Genomic DNA, 19,984 nt, shown 5'->3' with positions numbered 1-19,984 from the left:
CGGCTGGTCCATGCCAGCTGACTCAGGCTTGCGGGGATTGGGCTAAGGGGCTGTTTAATTGAGGTATAGACATTTGGTCTGAGGCTGAAGCCTGGGCTCTAGGACCCTGAAAGGGCAAAGGGTTCCAGAGCTCAGCTGCAGGTTGAGCCCAAACGTCTACACCCCAATTAACCAGCTCCTTAGCCCAAGCCCTGTGAGCCGCTGTCAGCTGGCATGGGCCAGCTGCAGGTTTTTAATTGCAGCGTAGGCACACCTTCTATGAATGCTATGGCTGAGTCTAAAGGGAAAGGCTAGTCTTGTACATAAGAAACAGAACTGGAGTGGGTTCTGTTCCTAGTTCTGCTAATGACTCACCATGTGACCTCAGGTAAACCACTTCATTTCTTCCACATTTCTAGTAGTGAGGATAATTAACCACTGGAACAATTTACCAGGGTTTGGGGAGGATTCTTTATTCCCTGAAATGGTTAAATCAAGATTGGCTGTCATAAATATACATATATGTTCTTGTTCAGCTTCCAGCTATGGGGCTTGATGCAGCAATTACCAGGTGAAATTTTCTGGCCTGTGCTATACGTGAATCAAACTAGAGGACAATCATGGTCCCTTCTGGCCTTAAAAAATTAAAAATAAAAAAATAATAATTTGAATCTATGCTTATCTCAAAGTTTCTAAGTCTGAGAAAATGAGCAAATAAGTAACACTTCTGTGAAGTAGATGAATGTTATGAGGCTACTTTTGTTAATCTCTAAATCCTTTGAGCATCTCTGATGGAAGGTAAAATAGAAATTATGCTATTTTGATACATTGGGGTGGGTGGCTAGAGGTGTCTAGACAGACAGAAAAAAGAGGGGCTAGATAATATTACCAGCGACATCTGCAGTTGTATATAAACTAAAGAAAGGATTATCAAATCTCATGCTTCAGGGCGATCACCAGAGAGATCAGGAGGGAATGTTTCCTGCCCACATACAACACTCCACAGCTAGTAGAGGAATTATAGATTGTTGGTGAGGTTTTTTGTTTGCTTATTTTTGTTTCATTTACCATAATTGACTAGTATTCCAGTCAAGATACTAGTCTTGATAGACTAATGGGCCAATCCAGTAGCGCAAATCATATCTTCTTTAAATATGTTAATATATGAGGAGAGATACTTTTCAATAGTGCACAGAGCAGCTGACCATTTCCGAAGTCTCTTATGGTTTCAGTGTGAGATCCTAGGTCCAAATGGCTATCCAATATACAGCACATAGTATTGATTTAAGGGCTTGCTAAAGCTTGCATGCTACTTCACTGACTGAATCTATTAGCACCAATATTATTGTTCTGTCTTCCCAGCACAGCAAGTCCACTGATTACATTTAAGAATTTGCCATATGCCTATAAGTGATGGCTCTGTCATTTCTGGAAGAAACGTTGCCAAAACAAGAATGACATGGCCCATCCTTTTTAATTTATTGTCCTAATAAAAATCAATTACCCGGGGTCCAGCTTCCAGAAAGCTCCAGAGAGAATAAAATCCTAACAAAGATAGATTCATCAGTGGTAAAAAGAATAGAAAGTGAGTCATCACACAGGGTTAGATGCAAAATACAAGTGACCTTGGAATTACCATCAACTTTGAAGTGTTCACATTTCACTGAAAACATTAAAACGTGCAATTGGGGATGGCTGCTTTGGTGCCCACCCCTTAACCCTGTCCACCCCTTAACCCTGTCCACCCCTTAACCCTCCACTCTCCCTTCCGCTCCTCTCCAGCTGGGGCTGGGAACAGGGCCAAGGTCAGGGTTAGGACCAAGGCTGGGAGAGGGGTGGGGGCCAGAGACTGGGCATCATGGCCAGCCGAGGCGGACAGGAGCCCCAGTGGCTGCGGGGCCCTGAGGGCTGTGGCCGGGCCAGGGGCTGCGGTGAGGGGGCTGGGCTGGGAGCCGAGACCGCAGCTGGGAGCCCTGGCCAGGTGCCGGGCGCTGGGGCCAGAAGCTGTGATATTATGAACCTTGTTTGATTGTGTAATTGTGACCGTGCACTTTTGTTTTTAGACTCGAAGATTGTAAGTAGTGGCTAATAAAAGACATATTTAATGAGATACCAGAGATATCTGTCGAACCCCTGTCTACGGAACAATATAAAAGAAATATTGCTACTTCTTTTGCTGTGCTTAACACATAATGTTTGATGACTTGCTAAGATTGCAGGACGTAGATTTTTGCTCTCACTAATGCTGCCTGTTTGCCCCCATAGAAAATAAAAGATGCCCCCGAAGAAACCTTCAGGAGCTCAGTATAGAAAGCAAAAAGTTAACTTGCACTCTAGTTTACAGCATGGGGCAAATTTGATGGGAAAATACCTGAAACAGAACAACACAGAATGGGCTTTAGACAGTAATGATCATTCCAGTGCAGAAGAAATTGAGGAGCAAAGCGTAAATGATGGAAGTCCTATTACTAAGGAATTAGCATATTTACCTGCAGATAAGGAATGGAAATGTGAGGAAAGTGATGGAGAATCATCCAGTTTTCCTGGTGTCATAAAGGAGAGGGATGATAAAGAAGAATGTGACTCACATGAAAAGGAGAGCAATGACAAAGAAAAATCTGGTTTACATGTAAAGGAGAGAAACAGTAAAGAAAAATCAGCCTCTCATGACAGAAACAAAACTGCATACAGTTCAATACATCAGATCCTGCTTTATGGCTGGCTATCCTAAACTCTGCCGATATTGATCATACAATTTTGAATGGGTTGGGCAAAATCGAGGATATGATGTTTCTAGTAAATGAATAGAAGTGACACTTCTCAAAGTCACAATGTGAAAGGCTGCTTGAGAATGGTGAGAAACTGAATCAGTTTTAGCTAGTTTATTCGAAATCAACTGACTAATTGTTCTGTTTTTGTTGCAAAATATCTGACAAGAATGTCAAATCATTGGTTGCACTTTCCAGGTACTATTACTGGCATAACTTAGCTGATGTTCTAAAGCAACATGAAAAGTCACCCCGCCATATTAAAGCCTACTCCAACTGGATGGAGGTCAAGTGCAGGCTCAAGCTGAATAAATGCACAGATGCAGAAAACCAGCACATTTATTAATGTAGAAACCCAGCATTGGAGGAACATACCAAGCGTCTGATCTCAATTACCCTCTTCCTTGCAAAGAATAATTTGGCTTTCTGGGGCTTGTCGGATAAGTTGTTCACTGAACATAATGGTAATTTTCTCGATTTAGTAGAGCTCCTCGGGAAATACAGTGATGTCATGTGTGAGCACCTACGTCGAGTAGTCTGTAAAAAAGGCTATGGACCATTACTGCAGCAAAGTCATGAAATGGGCTACAAATACAATAAAAAATAAGATATTCAAAAGTTTAAAAAATGGATGGAGGGTGTGGGGGGCGATGAAGACACTCCTCGTTGGAGGTGCCATTTTGTTTAGGGCCAGCCCTGCATGTGATTAATCCCACTGAAGTCAGACTACTCACATGAGTAAATTTACACATGGGATTATGGGTTTGTAGGATCAGGGCCTAATTACATATCTCTACTCTAGTCTGCAAACCAGCGCTGATCAAACTGCCTGTCTGTAGGCTTCTCAGGATGCTTATCTCTATACCACCAACTGATATACCTACCCACCCGTGTAATTTCTTTTAGCAACACTTACTTACCACTCTGTCTTTTATTAAAAAGAAAAGTTATTTTTGAAGGACCTCATTGGGCACACGAAGAACAGTAAAATGCATCGGGCTAAGATCACTCATGTGCTTGAAGTGATTTTGAAAGGCACACAGTAAGCACTAGTTAGAGACAGAAGCAGCTGAGATGAAGAGGTGTCTCCCAGTGGACAGGTTGCTGCCCCAACACCCCCACACCCAGCTGACTGTAGCATTGCAGCAACTTTTGCCTCAGTTTCCCCTACTATCCTTTGACCTACTGCAGCCATTAGAGACCCCAGTACTTCCAGTCAAAGTCCTGCCTCCTCTGGTGCCAAGAGTCCTTTACCCACAGCCCAAACAGAACAATGTACAAACCAAACTGGCTCAGCTAGCAGCAACCTCCTCATAGGCATACCTCTGTTGCTCTGGAATGTCCTCCTGTCTAACCACAGGCTTCTACACTTCCATCAACCCCACAATTTGGGGCTGGCACACTCCTCCTCAGGGCTACTTCTGCCTCCACTCAGGGTCCCGACCTGGAGCAGATTGGCTGCTGGGCTGTCCTTCTCAGCCTTCTTTCCAGCTGTTTCTTAAAAAGAGGAAACTCTCCACTAGGGGCTGGTCTACACTACAGGGTTAGGTTGACATAAGGCAGCTTACATCAACCTACTTATGTCAGTGTCTACACTACAGCCTTCCTCCCGCCGATGTAAGTGCATCATAACTCCACCTCCACGAGAGGCATAGGGCTTATGTCCGTGTAGTTAGGAGCCATGAAATTGATATGAAAGCCAGGCAGCTAGAGCACAGTACCCCGCGCTCCCCTGGAGAGCTGGGCAGCTGGACCCTGCTCCCGGCTGGGTCTCAGGGCAAAAATGGACCCCACTCCCTGCTAGATGCCAGGGCGAGAAGCCTGGGCAGATGGACCCCCACCGCTCCCAGCTGGACCCTGCTCCCTGGAGGCAAGAAGTCCTGGCTGGTTTCCACCCCACTCCCAGTGTGGGACAGGGAGGCGAGAAGCCCCGGGCAGCTTCCCCTGCTCCCAGCAGGGAATGGGGAGGAGGGCAGCCCACCGGGAGCCTGTGGAGCAGCCGGGATCCCAGCAGGGAGCTGCCAGCAGAGTTGAGAGACTGGGCTTTCCCACAGAGAGGAGTGTGGACATGAACCACTGCAGTAATTACTGCGGTGGCTGTAAGTCGACCTAACATAGGTTAACTTATGTTTCTAGTGTAGACCTACCCTAGGTCTCCTTTCCCAAGCTACCTCACCGAGCCCTTTTTGGAACCAAGCCCTGCTCTCCCGCAGCTGGGCTTTATTTCTAATTAGGCCTGGCCCACCCTCCAGGTTCAAGCAGGCGGGTAAATTGGGTCTCTCAAGCTCCCGTGCCCAGTATATGTAGGGTGAACTGCCTCATTGCTCTCCCAATCTCCTACACAAATATAGCTTCTCCTTCCCCCCACTACTCCACCAGGTCCTACTTCTATCCCCGATGTAGACACAAGTCCTTCCTTCCTCTATGACACTTCCCCTATTTTCCTACCCTGCACTCCCATCTCCCCACCCCTCTTCCTCCACTTCCATATGCACACGCCATCCCTCACTCCCTCCGTTCCCCTTCATCTCTACCGTCCCCCACATACACACACCCTTCCCCCACACCCACATTCCTCTCAGACACGAGAGCTCAATTCCTCCTGTTGTGAGCAGTTACAGTGGGAGTGGAGTTGGTAGATCTTGGTCTTTCCTACCTTCTACCACTATGCTTTTATGGCTTGAAAGTTCATATCAGGTTTTCAGTAGAATTGTGGAGTTTGCAGGTTTGTACAGTCCCCCTGATGTACATCCAGCGCCTGGATGGGTCTCAGTCCTTTGTTTCACAGCTTCAGTTGCAGATGGGTTGGTCCAGAGGTAGGAGACAAGAATGAAGACTGAAGACAACATGGATGTGGTGCAGCTGCCTTTTATGTCCCTTTGCCATGCTGCTTGTGGAAATTTACAGAAATAAGATGGGTCACCTGGACAAGTCCTGGTGACTCATAAGGTGCAGCCCCTGGGTTCTTTCCCTGGGTTCATTGTACCTTTGAGTTCCCTTAATGGACCATTAAGCAGGCTTATCGCTGCTGCCATCCTGCTGGGGTGTCACCCAAAAACACAGCACAAGTTGAAATACAGATACATCAAACATATCTGTAACTTACAATGCAAATCTGGCACATAAACAATATACTCATACTTAGCAAATTATAACCTTTCTAACTGTACCTAACATGACCTGTCTCACATGAATTATTGTAATTTTGAAATACTGATGTTAAATAATATCATTAACAGTCCCCCTAATCCAGACAGCATCACACAGGGTATTTATCCACAAAAGGTAACATCTAAGGTCTCCGTTGAAAGCTTGCAACTTATCGACGTTCATAATCATGGTGTGACACGTGTACAGGTGGTATGTAAGGAATAATGTAACTGTACTGAAGTGTATGCCCTTACAGTCTGAAGGTTGAAAGGTGTCACCAGTGATATTACTTGGTGACAGTCTGTTCATGACAGTCTGTTCAGGGAGTTGCCACCTCTCCCTGGTTAGCTGGTGAGATAAAGCCAGGTTTAGTTGTCTGCCATTGCCCTGACCCAGAAGAGTCAATGGAAAACCATCAAAGACAACTGCAAACAGTCCAAGCCACCTGCAGTTAAAAAAGGACCATTACAACAGACTGGGGATCACCCTGCCTAGGAACAGAGATAAACGACTGATTCAGTACAACATAGAATGCAGAGAGGCACGCTGGATCCATTCACCAAGGAGACATCATGAATGTTCGGATCCCGGTTCCTGTGAAACTAGCCAGCTCTGCAACAGACTGAATTTTGCGGAGAAAGCCTACTGTATTAGGCAGGAAAGGTAACTATTAATAAGTGTAGGCCCTAGTTCGTATTTTCGGATTTTGTTTTGCATTGTAACCATTTATTTCCATCACTCTCTCTCGTTTCTAGTGGAATCACTATGCTTTCTTAAATAAGCCTTCTTTTGTTTCATTACAGATGCTGTATGTTATACAGCAGGGTGATTTAAGGTAAAATTGGTAAACTGTGCATCCTGTTCCTTTGGGACAGAGGATCTGGGATTTCTGTGGGTAGCCAGTGTCAGGGGCTGGGAATCACAAGGGAATGTTTCAAAGGGACTTGGTGACTGGGGTGCACAGCTTGTTAACCTGCAAGGCAAGGACTAGTCTGTCTTAGCCCAGGGGAGAGTGCCTGAGTGACTAATAGGCTGCTGGTATTAGGGAGCTAATACCCATTTCCCACAGATCCCTGGGAACCATTACCCCCACTCTTTGTTTACACCAAGCCTGTGAGGTGGCTGATATAGCAGAGGAGAGAACCATTTCCACCAACATTCTATGGGTAGAGTGTTAACCAGCACAGGGAAATGTGTCTCTTAACCAACCCCAGATTCTTTCAGGCTAGTTTGGGTTACTTATGTATTGCAAAGTGACCTTAGCAGACCACAGAATCTGACACAACCTCCATAAATGTGAACTGAGCTATTCTGACTATAAAAACTGCTGTATAAAAGCAAATTCTCCTTTATATTTTCAACCTGTCATGCAGTCATTAATTATACATACCAAATATACGTAAGGCTTACAAATGCCTTGTCAACATATTTAATAATACTCAGCATTTATGCTGGGCTTTAGATCTTTTAAACATTTTGGACATTGACGAGTTCATTCCCATAGTACCCCTGAGAAGGAGGTGGGCAGTAAGTACAGAAAATATTATCTCTATTTTGCAGATGCAGGAAAAAGACACAGAAGAAGCCCTTGTCAGAGCTGGGCCAACAATTCAGCTGGAGTCAGTATTGCCCAGTGCATAGAGCACTACTATGGGTCTCAGGAGACCTAAGTGCTATTCTTAGCTCTGTCACTGACCTGCTGTATGAGCTTTGGCAAATCCCTTCATCTCTGTGTGGTTTAGTTTCCCCATCTGTAAAATGGGGATATGATGACTTACCATCTTTTGAGATCTAGGGACAAAGAGTACTATATAAAAGCACTTTATAAAAGTACTATATAAAAGCATTATATTCTTGCCTCCTCATTAGTCCATTAAACTCCATGGTCTCTTAGAATCATAAAATCATAGAATATTAGAGTTGGAAGGGACCTCAGGAGGTCATCTAGTCCAACCCCCTGCTCAAAGCAGGACTAACATCAGCTAAATCATCCCAGCCAGAGCTTTGTCAAACTGCAGCTTAAAAACCTCTAAAGAAGGAGATTCCACCACCTCCCTAAGTAACCCATTCCAGTGCTTCACCACCCTTCTAGTACAAAACTTTTTCCTAATGTCCAACCTAGACCTCCCCCACTGCAACTTGAGATCATGGCTCCTTGTTCTGTCATCTACTACCATTGAGAACAGCCTAGCTCCATCCTCCCGGGAACCCCTTTTCAGGTAATTAAAGGCTACTATCAAATCCCCCCTCATTCTTCTCTTTTGTAAACTAAACAAGCCTAGTTCCCTCAGCCTCTCCTCATAAATCGTGTGCTCCACCCCCTAATCATTTTTGTTGCCCTCCACCGGACTCTCTCCAGCTTGTCCACATCCCTTTTTGTAGTGGGGGCCCCAAAACTGGGGACACAATACTCCAAATGCGGCCTCACCAATGCTGAATAGAGGGGAATAATCACTTCCCTCGATCTGCTGACAATGCTCCTACTAATGCAGCCCAATATGCTATTAGCCTTCTTGGCAACAAGGGCACACTGCTGACTCATATCCAGCTTTTTATCCACTGTAACCCCCAGGTTCTTTTCTACAGAATTGCTGCCTAGCTTGTTGGTCCCCAGTCTGTAGCAGTGCATGGGATTCTTCTGTCTTAAGTGGAAGACTCTGCACTTGTCCTTGTTGAACCTCATCAGATTTCTTTTGGCCCAATCCTCTGTATCCTATCCCTACCTTCCAGGGTATCTACCACTCCCCCCTCGCTTAGTGTAATCTGCAAACTTGCTGAGGGTGCAATCTACCCCATCCTCCAGATCATTAATGAAGATGTTGAACAAAACTGGTTCCAGGACCGATCCCTGGGGCACTCTGCTTGTTACCCACTGCCAACTAGACATGGAGCCATTGATTAGTACCTGTTGAGCCTGATGATCTAGCCAGCTGTCTATCCATTTTATAGTCCATTCATCCAACCCATACTTCTTTAACTTGCTGATAAGAATACTGTGGGAGACTGTATCAAAAGCTTTGCTAAAATCAAGGTATATCACGTCCACCGCTTTCCCTACATCCACAGAGCCCGTCACCTCTTCATAGAAGGCAATCAGGTTGGTCAGGCATGACTTGCCCTTGGTGAATCCATGTTGACTGTTCCTGATCACCTTCCTCTCTTCCAAGTGCCTTAAAATGGATTCCTTGATTAGTACGTTTTCTGTGCTTCTCTTGCACAATATGGCCCAATAGATTGACTTCATAAGGGCGTTTAATGAATACAACACATATCTTAGCAACATAACATTACATGAGTAGCATGCCAGGTTGGTTTGTTTGCTTTCTAAATGATTATTTAATATCCGTTTAGCCTTAATGAGCTTGGTTTTGTCTGCAATGCACAGGCAGAGTAGGACATCGATATTCCATCCTTTCAGAGACACAGGCACGTAAGTAAACCGGTGCATGTTTCAAATGATAAGTAGTTTGCTAAAAATACTGCAGGCAGCAGCCAAAGGCTTCTTCCAGGAGAAAAAGCAAGAGCATAGGATTCCAAGGTTAACTATCAAAATAGTGCAAATATTATACTATTGATGGTTTAGAAATACACGAGACAAACTACTTTAAGCATCTGTTTTACATATCTGGAATAAATTAAAATAAAAATCATCATGGACCAAATTTATCCACAGTGTAATTCCATTGATAAATGTGCCAAAATGTGCAGCAAACAAAATAATTAAATGTGGACCAATCTTACAATCCTTACACAAGGTGTCCTTACTCACATGATTAATTCCATTAACTTCAATGAGACCATTCACAGGAGAACAAATCATCTGAGTAAGAGTTCCAGGAGCAGGACCTGCGTGTTTGATATATATGCAGACTCTTCTTATTTGTTACATGCTGATCTTGCCCTCACTGATGTCATATAATGGTCAGTACAATTGTAGCTACAAATGTATTATGGAGAAATCACTTCTTGTATTGACCTTTTCTCTTAATTTTAATGGAAAATAAAGGAATTCAAATCTTACTTTAACACATTTCATCTACAAACACAGGAATTACTCAGCAGAACTGCACTCAATTATCTATACAATTATAATAAATGAATCAATCTTTTTCCTAATCTACACATTTAAAAATCACTTCTTTTTTAACATGTTTTCAGATTCCTATAGCATAAGGCACACAACACAGATGTCAAATTTTACACATTTATTACCACTTCTCATGAGATCTCTTACCGAGGGTAATTAAAAAAAAAAACTATCATCAAAAAAGAAAAGAGCTATGCCTGTTACTCAACACAGCTGTTTTCACATATGCCAGGGGAAGCTGAGAGAGAAGGCCACAAGCTCTAAGGCTATAAGAAGGGACCTGTTCCCCAAATCTGTATCTTGGGACATCCATGGCGGGGAAAGCTTCTCCACTGATCCTGCTGAAGAGTGTGGCAAACTCCCTTGGCCACTAGCGCCCAGCCAGTTCTTTGATTGCGTGCCATGAGGGTGACAGCATTGTTGAAATGAAGGTGAGTGTGTTACAGTAGGTATTGGGGCTTGATTTTGTAACATATTGAGCATCCTGGCCCTGATCCAACAAAGCTCTTAAGCATGAAGTCTCATTGACTTCAGTACTGTTCAATGGCTGGTGTTATGCAGGAAGTCAGGCTACATGATCATAAGGATGTCTTCTGATGGTAAAATCTATGACTATTCATGTGTTTAAGATTAAACATGCGCTCAAGTACTTTGCTTGATAAATTCAGGGTCCTCAGCACCTTACAGGAGTGAGCCCTTAGTGAGCTGATGAGGTTGAGCAGTGTGATGGTGGTGAGCTAATGCTTGGAGATTGGGATTGTGTTGGGTGTGAATGTCACTCTAATTTATGATGTCCTTGCTTTTCAGTGTTTGTTGTATATTGAAGAAATACATCAGAGCAAACTCTTGAGGACACATACAGCTTGAAAAACTCACATTTTGGTCTGAAAAAGGTACACACGTGTACACACACACACACACACACACACACTATTACTAATTGTGTTATATATAACACCATAAGAATGCCCCAGGCAATCCCTCACCCACCCCCTGACACATTCTCCTGCTTGCCCCAGAATGCCCCCCTGTACCAAGCCTTTCTCCAGGGTGGGAAGGGACAAAACCAGCTCAGCAACTCCCACAAAAGACCTCTTGGAGATGTGGGTGCTTTTCAAATCCTTTGCTAATTGAATTTGTGGTCCCTGCCTTGAGGCGCATTCAATTGACTTCAGTGGGGCAATTTGTGATTGTAAGAACTCTGCTTGCTAGTAAGTACTTGCAGGATCAGGACCTAGATATAGAGGCTGGATAAAAGTCCCTTCGAAAATGGCATGTTAAACAATCTATTGTGCAATTAAAATACATTTTGGGAACCATTATTTCTACAGCTCATAAAGCACATTAAAGAGAGATGTGATGTTCACACCGCTGTATAGGCTCTGAAAAATGATGATGAGGAGGACCTGACCCAAGTCCTTGGATTTGAATACTTCCCCATAGTTCAGGAGGGCTGGATCTGGATCCAGATTCAAGTCTTGCCACTTGCATCTGCTACTACAGAGGGGCATTGTTAAGTGAGCTCCAGTCCCTTCAGATTACCTTGGTATATTGTACTGACTGGGCCTGATAATAACCTCATCCATTTAAATCAGGAATAGGTCCACTACAGTCAATGCTGTGACAGTAGGATAAAGACAATGAATGTGAAATCAGAATCAGGCCCAAAGTATTCAAACCTGGTATAATCCAAGCAGGGATTATCATTTAGCTACTTCACTGAGCTAGAGTGAGAGCCTGAAACCTTACACCCCTTTTGAACTCTAACCTAAATGCATCTCTGACCATAATTGGTCACAGCTGGGATCCCTTTGTTCTGCTTCAGCTAGAAGAAAGTTTACAGGCTGTAATGCAAAACATATGTGAACTACAGACCCTACAGAGCCATAGTCAGAGGTTTTTATTTCTGATGTGGTGGCACTTCGTGCAGCAGCTGCAGTGTGGTTGTAGAAGTGCAGCTTCACATACAAACCCTTTGCTCTTAGCCAGACAGTCATTGCACATCTAATGGAGACTAGCAGTGGTGTAACCCTATATAGCAACAGACCTGGGGAGACGGAGATGGAGGACATATGTCAATTCGTAAATGTTTTAAAAAGATGATCGTTTTCTCATTCTTATATGGTTGTATACAAAGAGATGAAGAGTTTTTAAAATGGAGTCGATTTTAGCAAAAGATTATCAAGTGAAATAGGCAAAAAGGTTTTATCGCAGGGCTGTGAGGAAAATATATCATGTCAACAATGCAAAAAAGAGATAGGCACCAGGTCTGAGTTTCCCAATCTGCAAAATAACATTACAAATGCATCGGTGATGTTTGTGAAGGGCAAGTAACATTTGTAAGACATTTTGAAGATAAGAAGCACATTATGGGCTAAGTTTTATTATAGCAGTGGCACTATATTCCAGGGTCTAGCTATGGGACTGTACAGCAGGGCATAGAAATGCTGCTGTTTATTTCCTGCACAGCTACCCTACTGAGGTGGAATAAGATAAAACACCACAGTGTCTGTGACGTGCTTTTTGTGTGGGATCCACTACAGAAAGTCAAGTCTCAATCTTTTTTATAAACTGATCCAATTAGAAAAGATCATAGAGGGATTAAGGTATTCAGGCTCTGCAGAGACGCCTAGATGGGCATTAGCTTCAGTTTTGGTTTCCTCTTGTCGTTGTTTGATAAAGAAGAAGACCAGCCTATTTAAATTCTGGAATGATGGGCAGTACCCACTAGAACATCAACAACAAAAGGCGCATCAGAAGAGGCCAAAGGATCCAGAAGATAAATGATTGCAGGGGACAAAGAATGAAAAACAGGGACAGGAGTTTAGGCCACTCTGTCGAAACAAGGGATCCAGAGAGAGAGTTAAGCAGAGAAATCTGGACAATATCTATTGCTCTGAGAAGGAATCTAAGGATTAGTGGATGCTGCCCAGAGGAACTCAGCCCCAATATGCGCACAGACAAGGGACTGGAAAAAGGCCCATAGTTGCAAAGAAACTCCTCCCACTCATCCAGCTTCCTCCTCCTGGACTGATGGATGGCCACCTTGACCAGTGCCTGGAGGAGGCTGATGGGGAGGCCATGAATAGGGAATGTGTAGAAGAAGAGGTGCAGGGAAGAGTGCAGCCAGCTGTATCCACACAACAGGTACCGCATGGGTAATCTTCCCTTGCACTGTTTTTAGCTCTGTGTCACTTCACTCATCTCCTCAGACGTTCAGGGAAGTGGGAGCCAGACTCAGATGAGGAATCTTCTCTGCTAATGGCCAAGGTCTGGGCAAGCAGAGAGCAGAGCAGGAGGAGTGGCTGAAGGCACGGATTAGGAGAGTCCTGAACCTAGCCTGACTAGGACATTTCAACTGTTCGCCTTCAATTTCTGGCCAATGCCGCCAGTCCTTGATGACTAAAGGAATTTGGAGGGAGGGGCGCATGAAGGAAACACCCCAATTGTGAATTTCAACACGTTGAGAGCCTTAGGAAGGAAACCCAATCACAAACCTGTGTCCAAAACTTGGACCCCAAACATTTATGGGCAATTGAAATAGACTTTTGCTACTCTTTTCTCTACATTTCCACTCATCCTTGCACTGGCAGTAAGAGAGTTGGCTGCAGAATGACAATTCTGTTTCATGAAGGATTTCAAAATCTGTCTTGGTTTTAAATCAGAATGAAACTTGAAAATTTTGTAATATCTCCATGAAGGAAAATTAAAAAAAAAAAATCATCATTTTGGGGTCAATTAAAATGTTTTGTTTTGACAAAATCATTTAATTTCAACTTCAACTGTTTAAACTTTTATATTATAACATACGGTACAATACACAATTTTAAAAATTGGACCCAAAAAATTGTTTCAAAACATGTCAAAATGTGGAATGTTTTGACATTTGCAGAACTCCTCCCCTCCCATGTCTCTGCAATGAAATTTTGGTGAAATAGATTCAATTTTGTGAAGCATTTAGAGTTTGACTCAACTACATTTCCCAATGGAGAATAGTTCCAATAGCTCTGGTCAATATGGTGATATTAGTAAGGGGTGTGATTTTTTTAATGACATGCTATATTGGCAAAAGCCCTTGTATAGATGTAATTATACCAGCAAAAAGTACTTTGGCTGGCAGAACTTATTTTGCTTGGACAACTGGCATAAGCTGCATCTACACTAAGAAGGTTTTGCCAGTATCACTATACTGGCCGAGCTATGCCAGCAAAGCTTTTCTAGTGCAGCCTAGGTCTTACTTATTAGGGATGTGCTGAGCAGTTTTCAGCAGATGAAGCCAGAACTTGGGCCCATTATCAGAAGAGGCAAAGATGAAGCTGTGAGCTGACAGCTGTAGTGTTGCCAACTCTCACAATTTTATCATGTCTTGCAATATTTGGTGTTAAAGCCTCAGCTCCTGGAGTCTTGTGATTTGCTGAGCATGTCTGCTTTTGTTTAAAAAATAAAAATGTTTCTATCCCTTACAGCTGTGGAGAAACGCTTGCAAACGTGAACCCCAAAGACTCCAAAACCAGAAGGTAAACAAGAAGAACCCCCAACATTTTTATATTTATTATTATTATTATTTTAAATCTCATGATTTTGGGGGGCCTGACTCAGGATTTTTGAATGCCTGGAGTTGGCAATACTGCAGCTGAATGCTCCTGGCAGCTTGCCTGAGCTAGATTTCCTCATTTGGGAATGAGACTGAGGGGGCTGAGAAGGGAAGTCTATGCTGGCAAGAAGTAAAGGGAAGAGGAGGTGATGACTGAGCGGGGGAAAACCAATCTGTTCAAGGGATCCCAATGTTTTTCTCTTTTTTGGGGGGAGGGGGAGATTTGGGTTGATCCTAGTTGAGCCTTAAACCCCCTTAGGCTTTGGGAGCTCTCTCCCCCCCAGAGTAATAGTTTGCAGGTATTTATGAAATGCATCCATCACTGAGCTATTTTTAAAAAGCTGCACAAGGCTCTTAGCCACCTTCAGGCTTTGTGAGAAGAGACCTGTGAGCAGCCAGACACAGCTGGCATGAGAAAGTTAAGAATGTAGCTACCACCAATCCGCCTCTAATCCTCCTTTAATTGCACTGGTGAGCAAAGCGTTAATTCTAAGGCAGTGCCATGGTGCAATGGGCCTCAGCAGCCATAAAGGAAGCAGCAGCACCTGATGATGCATTGCTGTGCAGTCCGGGGAATACAGCATAGACTGTAATTAGGAAACCACTTAACTGTGAAGCAGGCTGCCCAATAAAAACAGCTGATGGAGGCCAGCTGACTGCTTTTACACTGACACTAGCCTGTTAATATAACTGGGTTTTGGTTTTTTTTTTTTTTCTGGTGTGCTTCTGAATGTCTGGAATGAGGTAATCTCCTTGCACCATGGAGACTAAAATTTGTCTTTAAATTGCACCATTGAGATTTGTCCTAGCTCATCCATTACCACAGCCATTAAGCTTGGCAAACAGTAGGGAAGTTTACCTGCAGGCACACCTGTGGGCAGACAGCCAGGAGATGCTAGATGCATCATACAACTGCTTCCCAAGAGCTCTCACTGCACTGGGGAAATGTAAAAACTAAAGACATTTTGAAATATTGTGAAGGAAAGAGTCTAGATTAAATCTAAATGGAAAACTATATAACAACAACAAAACAAGTTCTTCTATAGTAGTCTTCATCCCAAAATCACATGAATGAATTAAGTGTTTCCAATCCAGCCATATGAGGTAGGTAAGCAATTTTAGCCCCATTTTACATATGGGGAAACTGAGGCAGAGAGAGGTTAAGTTACTTAGACAGGAACAGAACTCAGGTCCAATGACTCCCAGTCCTCCTACTACCTTCCTATCTTATTAGGATTTATTAAGTCAGCTAGTCCATCCACCTCCCGGCCAAGGCAGGAGTGTACCCTGCACTGTATTTTGAGTGCTTTGTCCAGACACTAAGGCTTTATGGCCCAGGGTGACTGAAGTTGGATTCTCAGATCAGGGTAAAAATGTATTGGCAGAGCCTATGTGGTAGGAGCTTGCCCTACTGCTGCCCATGCTGTACCAACTCTGTGCATAAAATTCAGTCTCCAGGGCTGCCAGGCTAGCCCTTCACAAAAGCACTAACAAAGTTGCTACTTTGTTTTTTTAAGTAATAAAGAAAACAAACCCTCTCTCCCATGAACTCCAATGTTTCTGTACGAGAATTGCTTGGGGCAGCTAGAGAGAGAGAGAACCATTCCCTGTGTGCTGATTAAAGTGCCACTTTATGGGAGCTGACATCAGCGCAGGCTTTCAAGGAGGCAGAGAGCTGCTCATTTGTCCTCTCCTTGTTTGTGTTCCATCTGGATAGGCTCCAATGGGGGAGGGGGCGAGGAGAGAGAGAGAGAGGGAGGGAGCTAATGCATTTGCAATAGGTTTCTGGACTCCTCTGGCTTTATGCAGGGAAAGATTCCAGAATGACCTAACTTTCAATTACCCAGTTCAATTAAAAAAAGAAACCAAAGGCCGCTTCTGCTAGTAGCCAAGCTAAACTATAATTAGAATGTAATAATGCAGGGGAATGTGTTAAATCTCCAAAGATGATTGCATGAAAGGACATGGATGCATAACAAAAGCTTAGGACTCAATAATTTATAGAGATAGGCATGGCCCCCAGTCACCCAGATCCCCTTCATCTCATGAGTGCTCTCCTTTAAAGTCTGATCTAACAAAATAAAAGTCTTCCATGCGAGTGTTAGGTTTCAGCCAAACACACTGGAGGAGGGGGATTAGAGGAAGCACAGGAGCAACTCCCTGACTGAGCCTCAGTGCTCCGGTCAAAGGCTGGTCAGGGACAGCATTATGGTAACAATTAAAGCAGACCTCCCTTCCCCTGAACAGATCAGCAACCAGCGTGCCTCACATTCCCTGCTTCCCTAATGCAGGAGGAAAGTCTGAGGATGGCTCTGCTAACTAGGTCAAGTGGGCAGGCTTGTCAGAAGGTGTGAGCTGGGAGATCAGGTGCTCCCTGATGAGATAGGCGCTAGGACTCAGCCTTATACGGAAAGGCATCTTTATTTGTTCTGGGCTGCAGCTGAGACACACGGTGAAATGTTTAGCACCGTTTCACCCACCCACATGAACACATACTATAAATGATACAGTGATTACACTATGAGGCTCGTTGTTGGGGATGGTTAAATATAATTTAGTGTTGGAAACATATGAGATCTGCAAAACAGCAACAGGAACCTGGCTGGAAGTGGGGAAATTGGGTCCACGAAAGGGCAATACCCCTACTACAGCTAACCTTTGTCTCTTCCATACTTCACAGCCCTGTATCTGTCTCCTCTTTCCAAAATTAGATTTAAATTAGATTTAAAATTAGAATGCCAACATTCGGCATAGGCCATTGCTCAGACTAGGATCCATGCTTTGCCACTGATTGGAACAAAGGCCATGGACAGAAATCTGGAGCATTCAGAGCTGAAACGGCTTGATTTTAGTGAGTTGTCAAGCTAACACCACCTCCATCCACGCACCCAGAAAGGAAAGACAAGTGTTCCCACAACACATTGGGAAAAAATTAATAGAGCGGCTTAGCTAAGAGCAGCACTTAGAACCATGGGATATGCCCCCAGAAGTCTTTGTGCCCACACCAGTGAGTGCACCACCAGTGTGGCTGCAGGCCCTCACAGCAACTCTCACTCACACTAGACTAACACAAAAGAAGTAACTCAAATATAAATCACTCAAGTTAATGCCACACTAAGGATGCACCCAAAGCACTTCACACACTTGAATGAATTTAGAAGCACTTTTCAGAAAAGGGAATTTTCTTCACATGGGCAATGTTGACATTCAAAAATCATTTTCCATTTGAAAATGGCACAGAAACTCAAAATATGAATGTCAAATTGACAATATCAAAACCCTTTTAAAAATATTTTCTGTCAAAACCAAGCAAGTCAACACGTCAGAACGTTTTGCACTTCTAAACAAAAGGTTTGGTTTCAAAAGATTATTTTTGATGTGACTTTTTTCATTTTGACTCTCTGTACTGGAAAACTGAAAAAAAAAAATACAAATTGACATTTTTCCAATAGGAAATTACAATAGCCTACATTTTCCACTAGCAATTTTTTTCCTGTAAAGATTTCAACCAGCCCTAGCCTCACAGTGAGACCTAAGAGGAGACCCTGCTAGTTCCTGACTCCCAAATCTTTGTTCTAAACCCTAGTCCACACTCCCTCCAGCTCTGAGTAAGTAAGCTCCAAGAGGATGCCAGTTGCAGTTTTGCATTCTGGCTGACAGGAGGCTGCTGCTGGCAGAGTAACTGCTGGGGTGTGGGTAAAGCAAGTGGGAACATGACAGCGGCCACAGAATTTCTCTGTGCTTCTCCTCTCCACCCTATAATAATTGTAATTGGGCTGGACCTCTGCCAAAGCACTGCTGAATGCTTCCCCATGGGGAATGTGACATCAGCACTGCTTTGATTCTCAGTCATCTTCCAGCTTCCTAGCGTGCAAATGCCTGTTTCATTCTCTACTGCTGCTGATTAGGGATGTTCTGCTGTATTTACATTAAACAGCTAAGAGACAAACATGCTTAAAACCGGTACCTTTCCTAGTTTAGTCACTCAAGTTGTGCAATAGTTACACAGCAGGAAGTTGGGCTGTACACATGGGGAACCAGGACTGCTGGGTTCTGATTTCTGCTTTGGCACTGACTCACTGTGTAAGCTTGGGCAAGTCACTTCACCTGTCTATGCATACATTTCATCACTGGTAAAATGAATGTAGTAATAGTCACTCAGAGGGGCGTTGGGATGCATAATTGCAAATGTTACTGATTGTAAAGTGCTTTGGGATTCTCAGACAAAGGCCTTAGAGAAAGGCTGAATATGTCATTGTTGAGCGTAAACAAGCGGTAGCTCAGGGAATGTGATTTGGCTACATGTTCTAATTAACAGACTGATGTATTTATGTACTTTGCAAGACAGATTATTGGCAGCTATACAGAGAAGAAAGCTCAGGCTGGGCAAGAGGTGAACAGGTTGTTTAACTGGTGCAGCAGGAGCAGCAGAAACCATTCAGCCCACGCCACAGGGCAAATGTGAAGAGACATCCAGAGAGACAGAGAGAGAGATGGTTCATAGCACTCATGCGTGTGAGCGAGAGACGGTTCCTAGGCTTTTAGACCCTCCGCCCGATCATGCTAAGCACATGCCTTCCACCTGGAAGGACATGGCAGCTGCTCTCCTGGGGACTGGAGGGAGGAGTGGAGGAGGAGTCGTATGCTTGATAACATTGTGGATAGGAAGGAGACAACATGCAAGACCAGCCTTGAGCTTTGCAGGTCTTCAAGTGCCCATAGGGCCCTCAAACAAGTGGGGTCTCTATCTCTGTGTGGGAGGGAGTCTGGTGGCAGTTTCTCCCTCTCTGGCAGCAGGTTGGGAGGCAAACGGAGTGCTGACTCATGAATTGCTGCCGCATTTGCACTGGCCCATTACGCCTTCACGCGCACAGCCCCAAATGGACACTTGCCTTGGTTGTGTCTGAGGTTGGCCGTGGCCACGGAATCCATCTAGGTGAGTCCATATAGAATACAGCAGCTCAGTGTGTGAGCATGTCTTCCTCTAGTGGCTGGCTCCAGCAAAGAAAGTCAGCTCATTATTCACACCAAATAGTTACTCCTTTTGCTCAAGTGTTAGGGGCTTATGTTGGGTTTGATCCTTGCGGATGGCTGATCGCCCTCTTGCTCTTTCCATATTTTACCCTCTCACACTGTTTTAGGGCCTCCATTGTCCCTCGCTGTAGATGCGGGGGGACTAGGGCTAAAATTCTGCTGATTTAAAATCCCCCTGCAGTTTCAAGTAGATACAGTATTTTTCTTTACTTCCTATCCTACACTGTGGTGTGTTTTGCTGTGAGATGTTAAACAGCTGCCACACTCCCGTGTCAAAGACAATGTGGGAACAGAACCGAGGTCTCTGGACTGCCAGCCTGGTGGCTCAACCATTGGACCATACTGCCTCACAAGAGCTGTGTAAATTGCATT

At 44.0% G+C, this 19,984-nt stretch overlaps 1 long non-coding RNA gene across 1 annotated transcript; it reads left to right on the top strand.

Annotated features, from left to right (window-relative positions):
* Nucleotides 1-10,294: 10,294 nt before the first annotated feature.
* Nucleotides 10,295-19,332, top strand: LOC137164171 (uncharacterized). Its single transcript, XR_010922961.1, has 4 exons — nt 10,295-10,415; nt 10,792-10,877; nt 14,451-14,501; nt 18,923-19,332. It is a non-coding gene; the product is annotated as an uncharacterized lncRNA (long non-coding RNA).
* Nucleotides 19,333-19,984: the final 652 nt, after the last annotated feature.

The sequence above is a fragment of the Emydura macquarii genome, unplaced genomic scaffold (genome assembly GCF_026122565.2).
Source record: "Emydura macquarii macquarii isolate MOO-44397 ecotype Brisbane River unplaced genomic scaffold, CSIRO-AGI_Emac_v2 contig_2676, whole genome shotgun sequence".
NCBI classification, from domain to species: domain Eukaryota; kingdom Metazoa; phylum Chordata; order Testudines; family Chelidae; genus Emydura; species Emydura macquarii.
This window is presented reverse-complemented; position numbering and strand designations above follow the sequence as displayed.